Source organism: Labrus bergylta, chromosome 22 (assembly GCF_963930695.1).
Source record: "Labrus bergylta chromosome 22, fLabBer1.1, whole genome shotgun sequence".
Lineage (NCBI taxonomy): Eukaryota > Metazoa > Chordata > Actinopteri > Labriformes > Labridae > Labrus > Labrus bergylta.
The window spans coordinates 4,197,269-4,213,022 of NC_089216.1; the positions used below are offsets into that span (position 1 = coordinate 4,197,269).

The 15,754-nt window shown below is 41.1% G+C and overlaps 1 protein-coding gene across 1 annotated transcript in view; it reads left to right on the forward strand.

Annotated features, from left to right (window-relative positions):
• Positions 1-15,754, forward strand: part of htr2cl1 (5-hydroxytryptamine (serotonin) receptor 2C, G protein-coupled-like 1) — a 127,843-nt gene that overhangs the window by 45,169 nt on the left and 66,920 nt on the right. The window lies entirely within an intron of this gene.

The following is a 15,754-nucleotide window of genomic DNA, read 5'->3' on the forward strand; positions in this document are numbered from 1 at the left end:
TGTTGTTTAAAAAACTCAGGAAGTCATTACTGGTGAGGGCTAGAGGAATACAAGGCTCAATGGAGCTATGGCTCTCTGTCAGCCTGGCTACAGTGCTGAAAAGGTATCTAGGATTGCCTTCGTTTTCCTCAATTAGAGAGGAGTAGTAGGCAGCTCAGGCGTGACGTAGAGCCTTCATATGTCTTCTATGACTATCCTGCCAGAAAAAACGAGATTCTACCGTTTTGGTCGAGCGCCATATTCTTTCAAAATTCTACTGGCCTTTTTTTAAAATTCCAATTGCACTTAGTTCTCAGAACCTGATACAAACATCTTTTTCTTTTGGGTCAGTCTGGCACTCCTGAAATGCATTTCCATGTCACTTGTTGGAGTACATCGAGGGAGGAAGCCAGGCAGAGATAGGGAGAGAAAGAAAGAAGAGAGGACAAATTGGGGACTCACTTAATCATTTTAGCTCGGGGGCAAGTCCAAACCTTGTGTAAGGAGGGTACACAAACATCTACCACACACATTATTGCCTATGAATTCAGACTCTCCCACAAACTCTCACACACACACAAAGCCAAATTATTCATTTATTCAGAGAAGGCTGACTCAGGTTGCGGAAATAAGTCTTGCACCGGTCTACCCCACGCTCCATTTAGCACATCTGAATGAGTTACTGGGTGTGTAAATGGACAGCGCAGCCACCTTTCAAACAGGCTGTGGACAATGTTTCACTAAGGAGGATGCACTGCATTACACAGCAGTCCAATGCCTATTAAACTTCATTAAAACCACATCACAAACAAGCCACACATTTCTTGTCGACTTTTGTTTCTTTACTGCTTCTTTCAAATTATGACTGTAAGCCAACGTTACAAAGCAATAAAGTGGTGAAAGTGGAGGGTTATATCCTGTTTTTAATGACCATTTTAAACATCTCTTAAAACAATATCTTTATGATAAAAAACCAAGCGGAAACCTTAGGTGTTGAAAAATTAAGCCAATGTCGAAGTGCAAAATCCTGCAGTTCATCAAGTGTCCACTAGAGGCTGGTTGTATAAGCACCGGAAGTCACATACACACCCATTCAAAAAGTCAGTTTTTACAGTGGAAATTAACAACTTTACAGCCTGGTACAAAAAAAAGAAAAGTGTCTGATTAGCTCCTTTCTTGATCCACACACACTACATGGAGGTTATGTCTTTTAAAAACTCATCCGTTTTGATTTTATGAAAGATTAAGAGTTATTCACAATCAGGCACGTAGCTGATTGACAGGTGGGTGCGATGCAATGGATTTTTAAGAGGCTTAAAACCCACCTCAGCTCCAGCTCTAAGTCTGACGTTAGGTTAACTGAAAGTTGGGTTAAGACATGATTTTCAGCATGGCGAACACCATCGACGGGCTTCTAAAGCCCCCTACAATATGTTTTGTGTTTCCCATTTGCTTTTATTCCGGTTTTTGTGTCTTAATGTTTTGCTTTCATAAACATAATTCATAATGTTTATAACAAATATCATGACGCCAAGCTCTCAGAAGCTCATGTGTTTTCAATTAAGTTAAATTCATTTTATAGTTTTCAGGATTTTGGCCATGAAAGACGGTAGTTTTGCAGTTTTTCAGCATTTTTTTAAACCACTGATTGAGTCACATTGTAAATAACTCAGTTGTACAAAAATCCTCATTCCTTCTTGAGAATTGCTTTATATTCAACTTTCCCTTTGGTTGTCAACTCACTGGTACCAGAAAAGTTAAGGTTCTAAATTGAGAGTTTCCAGTGTATAGTTTTACCCCTTTTACATGTCAGTGGCCAGAGTATTTGCCTTTTCCGCTCTGCGTGGCCCATTGGGAAATTAAGTCCCAACCCAGGCTGTGTTTGTTATGACCTACTGTTTGAAGCAGCATAGCATAACAAAGACATATCTGATCAACCCCAAAATCCACCTGTCCTTTCACCCTTGACTGTCTTCCCTTCAATCTTTTGTTAAATGAGAACAGGGAGAGGGAAATATAAGGAAGTAAAGGTCTATTGAGCTGACTGTATAGAAGCTAGAGGCATGAAAATCAAAGAAGGAAAACTCGTAACTCGGTTTGTCCTCTATGATTAAATCAAAGGTTGTCTGGGCAAGAGATCAGACTTGTTTTGAAACAACTATGGGATTAATTTTTTTGCCTTCTATCACTTGTAATTAATTAACATTTGTACATTTTTCTCAAACCTTGAAGGGGAACTTTGACCCTGATTTGGTTTAAGTCGTAGGTATGACTGGATTCCAAGAACCAGCCGGACTCAAACCATCTTGGGTTCAATTCCAAGTCGGTGTCATCTGGAAGTCTTCAGGTCTTAGTGCACCAAATCTCTAATGTAAGAAGCTAACCAACGCATGAATAATTCAGGCAGACAATAAGTTGTACACAGAGCGTTTTGTCTCTTTGGGAATACCCTAAATTATGGTATTTGAATGTCTGGACTACCGTGTTGTTCCATAATGTGGAAACTGGACCCAAAGCCATCTTGAGTTGATGTACGACTTAAACCCTATCTCTTCACATTTTCTCCATTTTCCCCCAATTGTAGGCCTCCTTCTTCAGCTCGATCTAGCCAACCTGGGGTTCGAAAGGGGAATTGGCTAGACAATCTCCCACTGGCGGTATCTTGTTTGTCCTGTAAAGAACATTTGTTGACCTCAGGCCCTGAAACCACACAGTCATTGTGGTTGTTTCTAAAATAATTGTTATCCTTTGAGTAGTTGACATTCCCTCCTGGCTTCACCAGAGTCCCATTAGCTGGTGATCCATAACAGGCCTTAACGGTAACCCTAATGACCAGTAGAAAACTTCTCAACGTGAATCACCCTGTTTGTCTTCCACAGTCCAAAATGGTCAGTTAGATGTCAGAATTGCGACTTACCTGCTCATGGTTACGACATAATTATTGATGAATCTTGTTTCTGGTTTAACTCAAGATCTAGCTTGTTAGTCGCACTGGGTTTACATTTTGATTTCTTTTTAATTTGGCCCGTTTCTTTGTTTAGGTCCCTAAATGAATCAGTAATGGGCGAACATCCATCATCCTTATGTCATTTGCAGTAGAAAAGAAACGTTTGGATTTTTTGAAATAGGGTTGCATGAAGTACTTGTCAATAGTAAGTGTATTAGCCACAGGAGATGCTGGTCAGCCCGGCCCCCTCTAACAGGAAACTGATCAGAATGCTAGCTAGGCTATACATTGCGGCATTTGTACCTCATAATTAATCATTTTATACATTTTTTTGCACAATGACAATGTTAGCATAACGCTAAATTCGGAGAGTTTTCAGTTCAACAACCCCTCCCCCCTCTCCTGCCTTTCAACCATGTTGTCTCCTTACACTACATTTGAGGCAACATGTTTTTGCTTTTGTCATTCACCTCTTATCAACTCCTCTGTGAGAGTCATGTTTGTGCATTTGCTTTGACATTTTGTTCCACTCTCTCTTTCTCTCACACACACACACACACACACACACACACACACACACACACACACACACACACACACACACACACACACACACACACACACAACAGTGAATACCCCGCTGGGCGGATTAATTAGAGATGCTGTTAGCAGAAAGCGCTAAAACAATGTGGATCCTCAAATGTCTGCAACACTCTTCTGTGTATCTGACCATCGCTTATATACACACACACACACACACACACACACACACACACACACACACACACACACACACACACACACACACACACACACACACACACACACACACACACACACACACACACACACTGGGTTGACTGTTATATTTGTATGCAACACATAAAACGCTGTGAGAGTTCATTAATGCATGTTATGGCTATTATTGACTTTGTTTTCTGTCTTTCTTCATCGTTTTTTTCTGGCTCTTCTTTCTCTCCCGATCCATTGATTCACAAGATTGCATATTTGAAACAATCTCTCTGTGTGACTTTTGTTTTTGTATCTGTGTTTGCTCTTTCTTCCTCTTAGTCTCTTATCCGATTTGTTGATGGAAACCTCCTCTTGCGTCCCACAGCCTCCTCCTTCTCCTCACTCTCCCCCCTTCAGCTCCTCACCTTTTCCTTCTCATGACTTCACCTCCTCCTCTTCCTCTTCCTCCTCCTCCTCCTCTCTTCTCCCTCCTTCCCTCCCCCGCCACTCTCAACCTGCTCTCACTTCAGACTGTTTTCATTCAGCGGGATCCTCCATTTGAGGATGAGTCGAAGAAAGAAAAAGGAGAGAAAACAAAGTAGAAACTCTGCAGCACCTGTTCATTCAAAATGACTGCAGATGTCACGGTTTAGAAAAGTCATTACGGAGGTGCAGGTGACATCCTACATCAGGATGTTAAATTGCTGCATCCTATGGGGGGGGGGCGTTTGAGAAAAGTGGGGCCATCTTTTCAGACGGCTAAATGAATGAACATCTCGGCATAAATATCCTATAACCATTTGAGTTTTCTTCCCACAAAAACACGGTCTCTCCTCTGCCTTTTTTTTCGTCTGTAATCTTTGGACTTTTTCCTCCTTTAGCATCCTCATCATCGCTCTCTTCCGTCCCGCTTCCTCCTCCTTCTCCTCGCCTATGAATACTGAATCAGGCGGAGACAGACGGTGCGTGGGGTCTCCCCGGAGGAGGGATAGAAACACACACAGAAGTGCACACAACTATGACTACACATAGGGCCGCTGACATATGCCGAAGCAAGATGAACCCTCTGCTTTAAAAAGCACACCACACACACACACACACACACACACACACACACACACACACACACACAGAGACACACACACATACACACACATGTGTTCATGAGGACGCGGCTGCATGGGATGATTTTGGTGCTGATAACTTCTGACAGTGTAATTTTCCTTATCAGTAATCTGCAGTCACCGAGTCTCAAATAGCTTCTTCTTCAAACATTAGTGAAGCTCCAGGGAGGAGATTAATGGAAAATGCACACATGTTCAATACAACACACACACACACACGCATGAAAGCTGCCCATACTCTGCTGGGGGGAGTCTTAAAAAAAAAAAAAAAAAAGCCTTTGATCATTCTTTAAATTACCTTTTTCTCTTCATACGATCCTCCTATTATCTATCCAACGATCTCACTCGTCATCCTCTCTCTTTGGGTGTCTTCGCCCTCTCCTTTCATCTCCGTCTCTCATTACTCCATGCAAAGCGTCTCTTCCCCTTCTGTGGCTTCACGTTGGTTTGATTAACGTTAGCATAAGTCTTTGTGTGTGGGTGTGTGTTTTAGTGCGTGGTAATCTCTTATTCTTGGCAGCTCAGGCCCACATCACCAGATTAAAAAGTTTACACTTGCCAAAGACGTCTCAAAAACAATAAAGATTCTGTAAAAAGACATAAGGTACAGTACTGGTAGGGAAGATGTGGGAGGATGTTCCAGTGAGGGACATTTAGTGTTTTATTAAAGAGGACATATTATCCTCCCTTTTCCAGCTTTTCAAACAGTCCCCTGTGGTCTACGTGAAACATCTGTGCTGAGCTTTGGTCAAAATATAGCATGAATTAAGCACCAGAGGAGGTTTGTGACCCTGTATAAACCAGCTCTCTCAGAACGCTCCGTTCTGGTGTGTGTGTCTCTTTAAATGTAATGAGCCGGCCCCCTGAGTTTTCCCCGTATATATTAGTCCTTCTTTTTCGAGAATATAAATGGCCGACCTGCGCAAAAGTTTTGCTCTAGGCTGGGGGTGGAGTCCATGGGTGGAGATATCAGGGGAGGGGAGGGGATTTTTATTTTTACCAGAATCCCACTGTGACATCACAAGGAGAGCAAATTTGAAACAAAGCATTTTTCTCTGTGTTGTAAGACTTATACAGACCACAAACAAAGGACTGGATGGGTTTATTTCACATTTTGTGGGTAGACAAAAAGTAGACACTCAGGTTACCCAGATATATGTTCAAAAACACTCCAAAGGTGGATTTTTCATAATATGTCCCCTTTAAGTCACAGTGGCTAGCCTCATTGGTTTCATATAGACAGTATAGAACAGTATAACAGTTAATTTTTTGCCAACAGTCATCAGCAAATACAAGCATGAGACGTCTAAATACTAAAACTTATCACAACATTTGGGAAGAAGAAGGAGCACAAAGAGTCAGTAAGGCCGTAGAAATATACTCATTTTTAAATTCTCACCAAATGTTCTGAATAATTGGAGCCCAATTTGCTCCAGAGTGCAAAGTGTGATTCTTTTACTTCACATGCGCCAACGTGTGTTTCAGCAAATGGCAGATGGCCATAGTGTTACTCAGAAAGGAGGCTCAAAGTGTTTGCTCTTCATTTTGACTCGATCATTGAAGGCCTTTGGTGAGGATGGAACAAATATTTTGAGAAATGAAACCTTGACAAGTCTTGGCTGGAGCCTAAAAAACCTTGGTTTTCATTTTAGGTTAGATTTGATGCATAGTGCAGGTAAAGAGGAAAGACCGCCTTTTGTTTGATAAGTTGGTTGAAGTGCACAGCTTTCTTGAGATAGGGAAGAAATATTACAAACTACTGGCTGCGATGGACCCTCGGAAAGTTGATTATTGCTGAGGCGGTGCATTGATGGTTAGATGAGTCAGCACATAAAAAACATGCATTCTTTGAAATATGAAGTTAACGCCTTTCTTGTATTACTGTATTTATGGCTCTGATTACGAGCCTCTGATCCCATTCCACCAAACCACAAAAGATGAACGGCGGGTTCCCTCGCTTTTTTGGGCGGGGAGGAAAGCGTGGAAGGTGACACGGGGGAGATGCAGCGATAAACACAAAAGGGGCAGGAAATGCGGTGGACGAAATGACAGGGCAATTTTCTAAGAAGAAGGGAGATATAGCGTCCTTAGGGGAAGAGATGGAAAGAATGGACCAAGCAGAGGAGAGATTTAAAGACAGCCAGTGATTAATGGAAGGGAAGTGGAGGGTTTGAAATTAGAAATGGAAGAATGAGAGGTGGAGGAGGAGATTTAGAGGTGTGAAGCGTAAGAGAAACTGACATGCAAGTAATAAAGGGATTAATGTTTGAAGGACTGCGCTGCAGGAAGGTAGAAGAGGGAAGAAAGAGAAATGATTTAAAGACTTCTTCCCCACTACAGGTACTCAAAATTATATTTGAAGTTTAGAAAGAAGGACGAAACCAGGAAAGAGGAGTCACAGCAAGACATTGAGTTTGAATGGTATGGATTGATGGATGGATGGATGGATGGATGGATGGATGAATCGGCTGTTACCTACAGTACACGCTCATCTATACATCCATACCAATTGGAAGAGATGGTGGACGCTTCAATGGTTGAAGAAGCAATGGCTTGGCAAAGAGAGCAAATTAATTTCCTTCTGCAAACCCCTGAGGGAACAAGAGAGAGCAAGTGAAGTCAGGAAGGGTGAATGCAAGAGGCCAAATATAAAAAAGGAAGAATAAATTAGTGCTGCGGGGGAAAGAGATATGGAAAAGCTGGAAGGATATATATCAAAAAACAGATCTAGAATCAAGTAATTTGGATGAAAAACTAACTCGGATCAAATCGTCTTAATTTCCTGCATGGCCTTTCTTGAATATCTTTCTCTATGTCTTTATTTGACTTCTTTTTGGCCGTTACTCTGCAAGATATAGCACTCAATAGATTCAAAGGAAGGGAGTCCTGTTCTACATTACTGTATCCTCTTAGTACTTCTTGCTGATCAATTTTTTGATGGAGATTTCAAACACAATTTTATTAAGCATCATTGCTGAATTCTGTCAAAGAATTTGATGAAAAAGAAATGCAGTAAAGAATACCTCAAGCCAACATTTCCCCTATAATATATGAAATACATACAACAAGCTCAGCACTGTTTGCAACAGATTCCTTGACAGCAGCCACGTGGGAAGTCAAACTATGGAACTTGTCCAACTGCGCGACAGCTGACCAAAATTTCTGACAAGCCTGAAATCTACCCTGTTGTCCAACAGTCTAACTATTTAACAATCTTGGGACCAATTACTGAAGGGTTGAAACCCCCCTCAATAACAGCCACCCTGGAAGGAATTGGCCCAATTCTAAGAAAATTGGGTTGAGGACCTCTGAGCAGGCCCTTCAATCAATTGAGACAATCCAGCCAAATGACTAGCATTACTGTACGGCTCCTCCCTTAAACTATGCTGCAGACAAAGGTTATGCAGTACATCATTTGCCATTTTGTATTTTCTGCAACCTTTTATTGTGGTTGTTTTTCTTCTCGCTTTCATTTCCAAGAACTGACGCAATCCTGCTCACCTTCAGACAAAAACAAAGGCTTGATTTTGCACACACACACAAACTCATACTAATAAATCATTTTGATGTTATTTGTCATTGGAACACACTCGACCCCTCTTGTTGGAGACAAATCTCCTGAATGCCGCAGAGCTCATTTGGTGAAAAACAAAATGAATAAAAGCTGGGTATTGAGCTCTTGTGTTGTACAGCGGTATTAAAGCTGAAAATAGTTGCAGTGAATATATTCAGTCTGCTGCCGTCTTTCACAACCTCTGACTGGGAGTCAATACATGAATTCCGATGCATCTAAACTTGTGTGTGTGTCGCACTTTTTCCACTCTCTCACCCAGTGACATTTTTCCCTCTGCATGCTGCTTTCTCTTTCAATGCATTTATCTTGCACACATGTACGCACACACCCACATGTAGCACGCTTGACTGCCCTTTTCTTCTGTCTGACTCACACAAGCCGATCAGACTTCATATTCATGAGTGGCCATGATTGCAATTTCCGTCATACAAACACAATCACATACACAGCCGGGTTAAAAGGCTGGAACGAGGGGTCTGAGGGAATATTATCAGCGTCGGTCAAGGCTCTCTCGCAGGTTGGCACACACTTACACGCGAACGGTGGTTAAAAGGGGTGTAACAGACAAGGTCTGACAGAGACTTTTATGTGCCTCGGTCTAGGCCCGGGCAGCTTGACATGCAAAGGTGCACACGGGCTCGCACACACACGGCGTCTCGCCACTGATGTGATGTGTTTTTTTTCATTAGGGCCCAGTCATTGGAGGAAATTACACGGGTCATCCTGGATTTTAATGGAGAAATAATGGACTTCGAGGAAAAGCAGACAGAGATAGAGGAGGGGGGAGGGGGGTTGGAGATAAAAAAGGAGAAAGAAGAGACCATGACTAAGAGGAGGGGGGGGGGGGGGGTAGTGAGACAGAGGAATGATTAGCTGACATGAAATGTCTGTCACACTCATAATGCATGCCAATCTGAGGTTCACAAGGGGCTTGTGTGCATCCTGCAGATGCTCATACTTTGTTTAAATAGAAACAAACTGCTCTTCACAATTATCAGCTTGCACATCATTAACGTCTCTTCTTTTATAAAGTAGCATTTTGGCAGTACAAGATAGCATAAAGGCCTGAACAAATCAAGGAGATCGTCCACCGTAGGACTGAGCGTTGCCTTTTTTCGGCCAATTCGACATGTCAAAACGACGTTGGTTGGCATCGGCACGGTTGGTAAGAGGAATCACTCTGATTGGCTGTTCAGCTAAGCCAAACAGCGCGAAAGAGGAAAAACTGTAGCGACAAAAGCAAGCAAACATTTTCAATGTTTTTATCAGACATTGTTCTCGATAAGAAGAACCTATATTAGGAGTGTTGAGAGGCAGCGGTGTGAAACGGTTTTATATATCCGCATTCTTCTCCGTCCTCTCCCTCGTACAGTTTAACCATTTTTGGAATGACGATTACAGACCGCCGCCACCTGCTGGCGTGGAGAGTTATTTCCTCTCGTGCATGCGCAGAATGCATGTGGTGGTTGGCCGTCGGCTGCAGTCTTTGCGGAGTGTTCAAGTGCAACAATTTGGGCCAAGACAAACGGCGTCTTGAGGCGACGCCACAGTCAGTATTTGTCAGTAGTTCTTTGCCGGGCCTCAGGGTTAGGGCCTTTTAGGTAAAACATTTGTGGTTGTTACTTTCCAGCATTAAATTAAAAACAAACACATTTTGATCGCTTGATTTACTTGAACCCATCTTGCCAGATTGTATTTGATCAGTCGTGGCTTAATAACAGTGAATAGAACCCAATGGGAATCTTTTACTACGCAGCCATGCTGTTGTAATGTGTCCAAAATGTGGTCGATTGAAAACCTGTATATATGGATCAGCAGTAATGGAGCCTTCACAAATGTGCAGGTGACAGGCCTTGTATACTTACGCACTCCCATATGCTGGCTTTTGAACTGAGTGCTGATAACAGGCCAGATGGTCCCTTTCGTCTTTAGCAAAGAAAATGTGGCGTCCAGGATTTCCAAACAGAAGGACGAGTTTTGACTCATCAGACCACTGGACAGTTTTCCACTTTGCCTCTTTAAATAGACCCAAATAAGACAGCAGGGATTCTGGATCTGCTTTATATACAGTTTCCTCCGTGCATGTTAAGGTTTCAGCACACTTTTGTGGATGTAACAACAAACTGAGATTTGCTGCTGTATTGAATGAAAAAGAATGTTAATGTTGGTGCACTATTCCTTTAATATCGATTTCCAGTGTTTTTCGGACGGCCGGGCTATTGCCTTTCTAAAACTCCTTGAAGCCAAGCCAGACTCATTATGTGCTATCTGTTGTGATGAATAGGTTAACTCGTGTCTTTATTGACCCCAACATGCTCAGTGAAATCATTGATCTCTTTCTTTTAGAGTTAGGCCAAACCGATGCTCAGGATACTATGTCCTGGGGGAGCAGTGAGAGTGGAATGTTTGGTTATAAAAATGAGAATCTTGACCTCGGCTGACCTTTTTGGTCTGTAGAGCTTTTCAATTCTATCATCAGTCCAACATCCAAATATGCGGCGAGTGTGTAGAGTATCACACACATACATAGGCCCTTTGTTCCCCTTTACTAAGAAGGATCTCACATATGAATGGTTGCGTTATTCGATTCAAATAATTGCAAGGGATGTATAGTTTGTTAAACAGGACAAAAGGGAAAACAAATTCACTTTATATAGTGGAATTTAACATCATGTCTACTCTTGATGTAGTGTATTAAAATGTATCATATTAGCAGTGGATGCACCAAGTGAATTACTCACCAAACAACCGAGTGGTCAGCTTGAACTTATTCTTGAATGTTGTATCATTGGTGGAGGGGATCGGAGCAATGGCGCACACAAAATGGACCTTATTCAGACTGGACAAAATGCACAAGCAAAGACGGACTCTTTTCAGGACAGCTCATAAACGACCGGGTCGCCTGGACGCTCGGACATTATGGATGTAATCACTCATATTGGCAAAAAAAGTGGCAGGTTGTTAGCTGTGGTCACTAATGAAGCCTCTTTCTGTAGATTACTCTAAGTGCTTCATATTGATGTGCTTGTAGAAATGGAGTTTCCGCTTTTTCCCATCAAGTAATTAAAAAAATTACATCATTATATTGAATGCTAAAACAAGCAAGTTGATTCATTTGTTGAGGGAAGTGATTAGTTCAGTCCAACATCTGATCTTTTAGGAGTATATATCCTGACTAAGCATTTTGATGAAATTACAACTTGTGAAAATGATGTTTAATTTGTATTAAACATGATAGTGAACATGAAGTGTCGCTGGGCGAACCACTCTTTGAGGAAACAATTCATGTTTTTTATGCTTGATTTGAACGCTGATCTTTAGGTTAATTGGCAAGTTAGTATTGATTGCCAGTAAAGTGGAATGTGTGTATGTGTGTGGGTGTGTGTTGGTCATATGGAAATGGTATTGATTGTGCATTGTTGACTTTAACTGCTCGTTTAGATACAGGAGATCCTTAAAGAGAGAGCTTCCAATCAGCAGCCTTGAGTGGGGTTAATTGTTTGAATGAATGTTTTGTGTGTGTGTTTGATGTTGTGTATTGGCTAGTGTTGTAGTCAAGACTGAGTACTAACCAAGACCAAGACATACCCAAGACCAAAGTGCCCCGAGACCGAGACAAGACCAAGACATTTAGAGATCGAGACTCAGACAAGAACAAGACCAAGGCAGGTTGAGACCAAGACCAAGACCAAGACCAAGACCATAAATATCAATGAAGAATCATCATCTTGTGTGCAGTCGGCGTGTCACTCACTTAGACCGTAACACCGGGAAGGTTGCGGTCACACTTGAAGGTCACAGTAATGCCGTGTAAAATAGTGGTGGTCTTGACTGGTTTTGATTTAAAATCCGCCCAGTCTTAGACCCAGACAAAAATGCTTTTGATTCCGAGACCAGACAGAGACCTTCAAAAAGTGGTCTCGAGGCCGGTCTTGAGACCAAGACTGATTTCAAGCACTACACTAGCATTGGCCTTGGAGTATTTGGAGACTGTCTTTTTAAAATGAAACTGTTTACTTCACTGTTGCTTTATTGGAAAGAAAACCAGTATCTTTGGTCCAAGTGCTCGATCAGTAAAAGAAGTATTCATATTTCTCATATGTGGGTAGCATGGCATGCATTTTTGTGTGTTTATGAGTGTGTGTGTTTGGGGGTCCCATCTGTTTTTCAGCCCCTCACTATTTCCATCTCCTCTCCTCTTGGCTACAATCTATCTTCCTTCCCATCTGATGTTACAGCGTATCATTACAAAATCAGGCAGCGCTGCTTTTCACTAATTTCCTCCGCCTATAAATCAGCATTTCGTATCCAACAAATTCCACTATGCAGCTTGCCATACCAGTTTATATGTGAGTGTGTGTTTGTTGGATGTACTTTAATTCTCATCAACACTCCTGTTTCACATATTGTGAAAGGCTGTAACACCTACAAGAGGCTTTATACGGCACACCATAACCGTATTGTTGATTTAATTGCTTCTGCTGTCAGGGAGGTGTTATCCAGAGATGTAATTATGCACAAACATTCCCCTGTGATGCCTGGAAGGATTTTATATGTCTCACAATCTGTTCTTGTTCATCTTTAGCACGAGTGATGTTGTCTTAGAAGAGAAGTTTTACACTGAGATAAGTGTTGTTATTTTTAGCCAAAGGACCGTCAGGCTTTTGACAACTTTTCAAAAGAAGGATTGCCATTTTTATTTTGTGCAGAGGTTCATGAATCCCAGAGAAAGAACCATGACTGACTTTTATGATCCCCCCCCCACCCCCCAAGAAACAAATTGCCCTTTCTCAGGAATTTGAAATAAACACAAGATACATGTGCCCTAATGAAAGGATACGCACCTCATCCCAATTGTCTCCCCTATGCCCTGCTGAGAAGTCACATAGCCTACCTTATGACCCTTAGTTGCCACCAAACCCAAACAGCATTGCCATCTTCATCAAACCCATTTATGCTAGCTAGCCGGGTAGTGACAAAGATGTTACTACCTAATAGAGATGGGTGGGTGGGGGAGGGGGGAATTGATTTATGTAAAAATCGAGATTCTTATCTTGTGAGATTTTAAATAGATTCATAACTTTAAAAAATTGATTTCTTTGGCTAAGCAGTCACTCCATGCTAAGTGCTAAGGCTAGCTCTTTAACTCAGTAGAATGCCAAATGGAGCAGCAAGAAATTCAGCCAGTCTCACATATGACTGGAGTAGATCCTGAGGTATGTACTAATTCAGAAATAGACTTGGAATCATGAATCCAGAATCATTTTGAATTGAAAATAGATTCTTAATTAAATCGTAAACCCAAGAATCAAAATCGAATCTTAAGACACCAAAAGATTCCCAGCCCTACTTCCTACCCTACCACATGCCCTACAACTCAACCGTTTAGATCAATAAGCAGAGGTATTGACAAGTGGGAACGTCTTTTCACTGGTGTTTCTTCCAATTAGTCCCATTACACCATTTATCAACACAGGTTGCTGATTGGTATAACACTAGAAGTTGCTTATGTATCAGTCAAACACTGATTGTTTGTTGGTTAAAATCGGTAGACCTAAAGAATCAAGGAATGCACTTACATAAAATCTATGAAAGATATATGTCACCTTATCAATGAGGATGCTCTGTCCTCAGAGGCCCCAGGGTGTAAATAATTATTTTAACCAGTAAATGCTCTTAGGGGATTATTTATTAAAAAGGGCGCTTGATCTTCACTTTAATCCATTTCTTTTGCAGTAAGTCCAAGTAAGTTTGTCCAAGGCTGATGTAGTACATCATGGCTGCTGATTTGAAAGGAAGATAAAATACATGTTGAGCTTCATAAGCTTACTGATAGCCGCCAAAGTTAAAACAGTTTTAAGGTGTTACTTGGAAAGTAACAAGAACAAATCTGCTTATTTTTTTGCCTTTAGTCACTGAAGGGAAATTACACATGAGCTTAGCCTATCTACACATGAATACATGAATACATTACAATTTTTGTTTAGTCTCTGCTTTTTTTCTGCATTAACACACAATGATATGTAACCTGGGGGGGACATGTGATTTCATATACTTCTGATGGATTAACTCCCAATAAGAAAATCTTCACAAGTTGAAAACAGCCAGAGTCTGAGGAGATTGGAAGTGTGAAAATGTCAAACATCATGCTTTATAAAACATGCAAAAACACCAGCATGTTTCTTTAATTACTTGAGAGCCATATTCAGCAATAACCAATTCAGCTTATCTATTTTGCATCAAGTGTGACCTCTACCTGAACTCACACGTCTATATTTAAATGATGCAGTATATGATAAATTCAAGTATTTCTCTCCCAAATGGCACAGAGGCTGCAGGCCAAGTTTATACTCCAACGTAACAAGTGTTAAGCTTTGAGTTGAGACTCATTACAGCTCAAATCAAAATGATATCAAGTTAGAGAATTTACAGATTGAGAGCTTTTTACCTTCCGAGCTGTTACATCAGAGCATGAGTGTTGCTTGTTGAGATCTTATGTAACAACTCCGAAGGCGTCAAAGCTTTTTAAAGATTGAGGAGATGCTTGTGTTGAGTCCACACAGTGTTCATTGTTTATCATTGTTTAACCAAGCTTTTTGATTGGGCCATGGCACGCTCCAGTCTCACAAACAGAGCCTTGGCATCTCCAGTGGTAACAAGGGATCTAATTAGCAAATTAGCTTACAAATTAACAAACCCTTTTAGTCATACGTGGTCGAGTGAACTTTTCAGTACAGAGGCGTTACTGTCTGAATGTTAAGCAGGGTGCACATTCCCCCAGACAGAAGATTAAAACTTAGAATCCTATAACAAAAACTTCTTCATTGCACTTCAATGGATAGCATATATTGTATTCCTGCTATTGTTGTGATTGTGGCTTCTTGTAATAATGGCGCAGGTCTAAGTTGGGTGCCCTGAGGGATCCCAGAAGAACGCTGTTATTCAGCTTCAGTGTTTCTTTCTACAATTAATTTTAAAGGAGAAAAGGGGAATAAAGGGCAGGAGAAGGAATCAATATATGTTTGTTTTTGTTGAGGTCAATACAAATATAGAGTTTTCCCACTATATAGGACACACATGGATGCACAGACTCCCAAATAAGACCAGCTCAGCTTTGAGTTTTTCTGCTTTCTTTTCTGTAGGTAATGAGAGGGATGTATTTGTCTCTGGTTATTAGATTGTTTTCATAGAGGCACTGTGAAGTGAGGGTTGACATGAACAAAAGGCCAATTTGGGTTGTTTCAACTCAAAACATTTAAAGGTAGAAGTGATTTTGATGGAAATAAAGAGTTAACTTAAAAGCGTAATGTGCAACATTTTGAATAATATGGCAAATATTATTTGTTATTATATTATTTGTTATTATTATTATTTGCCCCCCCCCATTCAGGTTGTGCT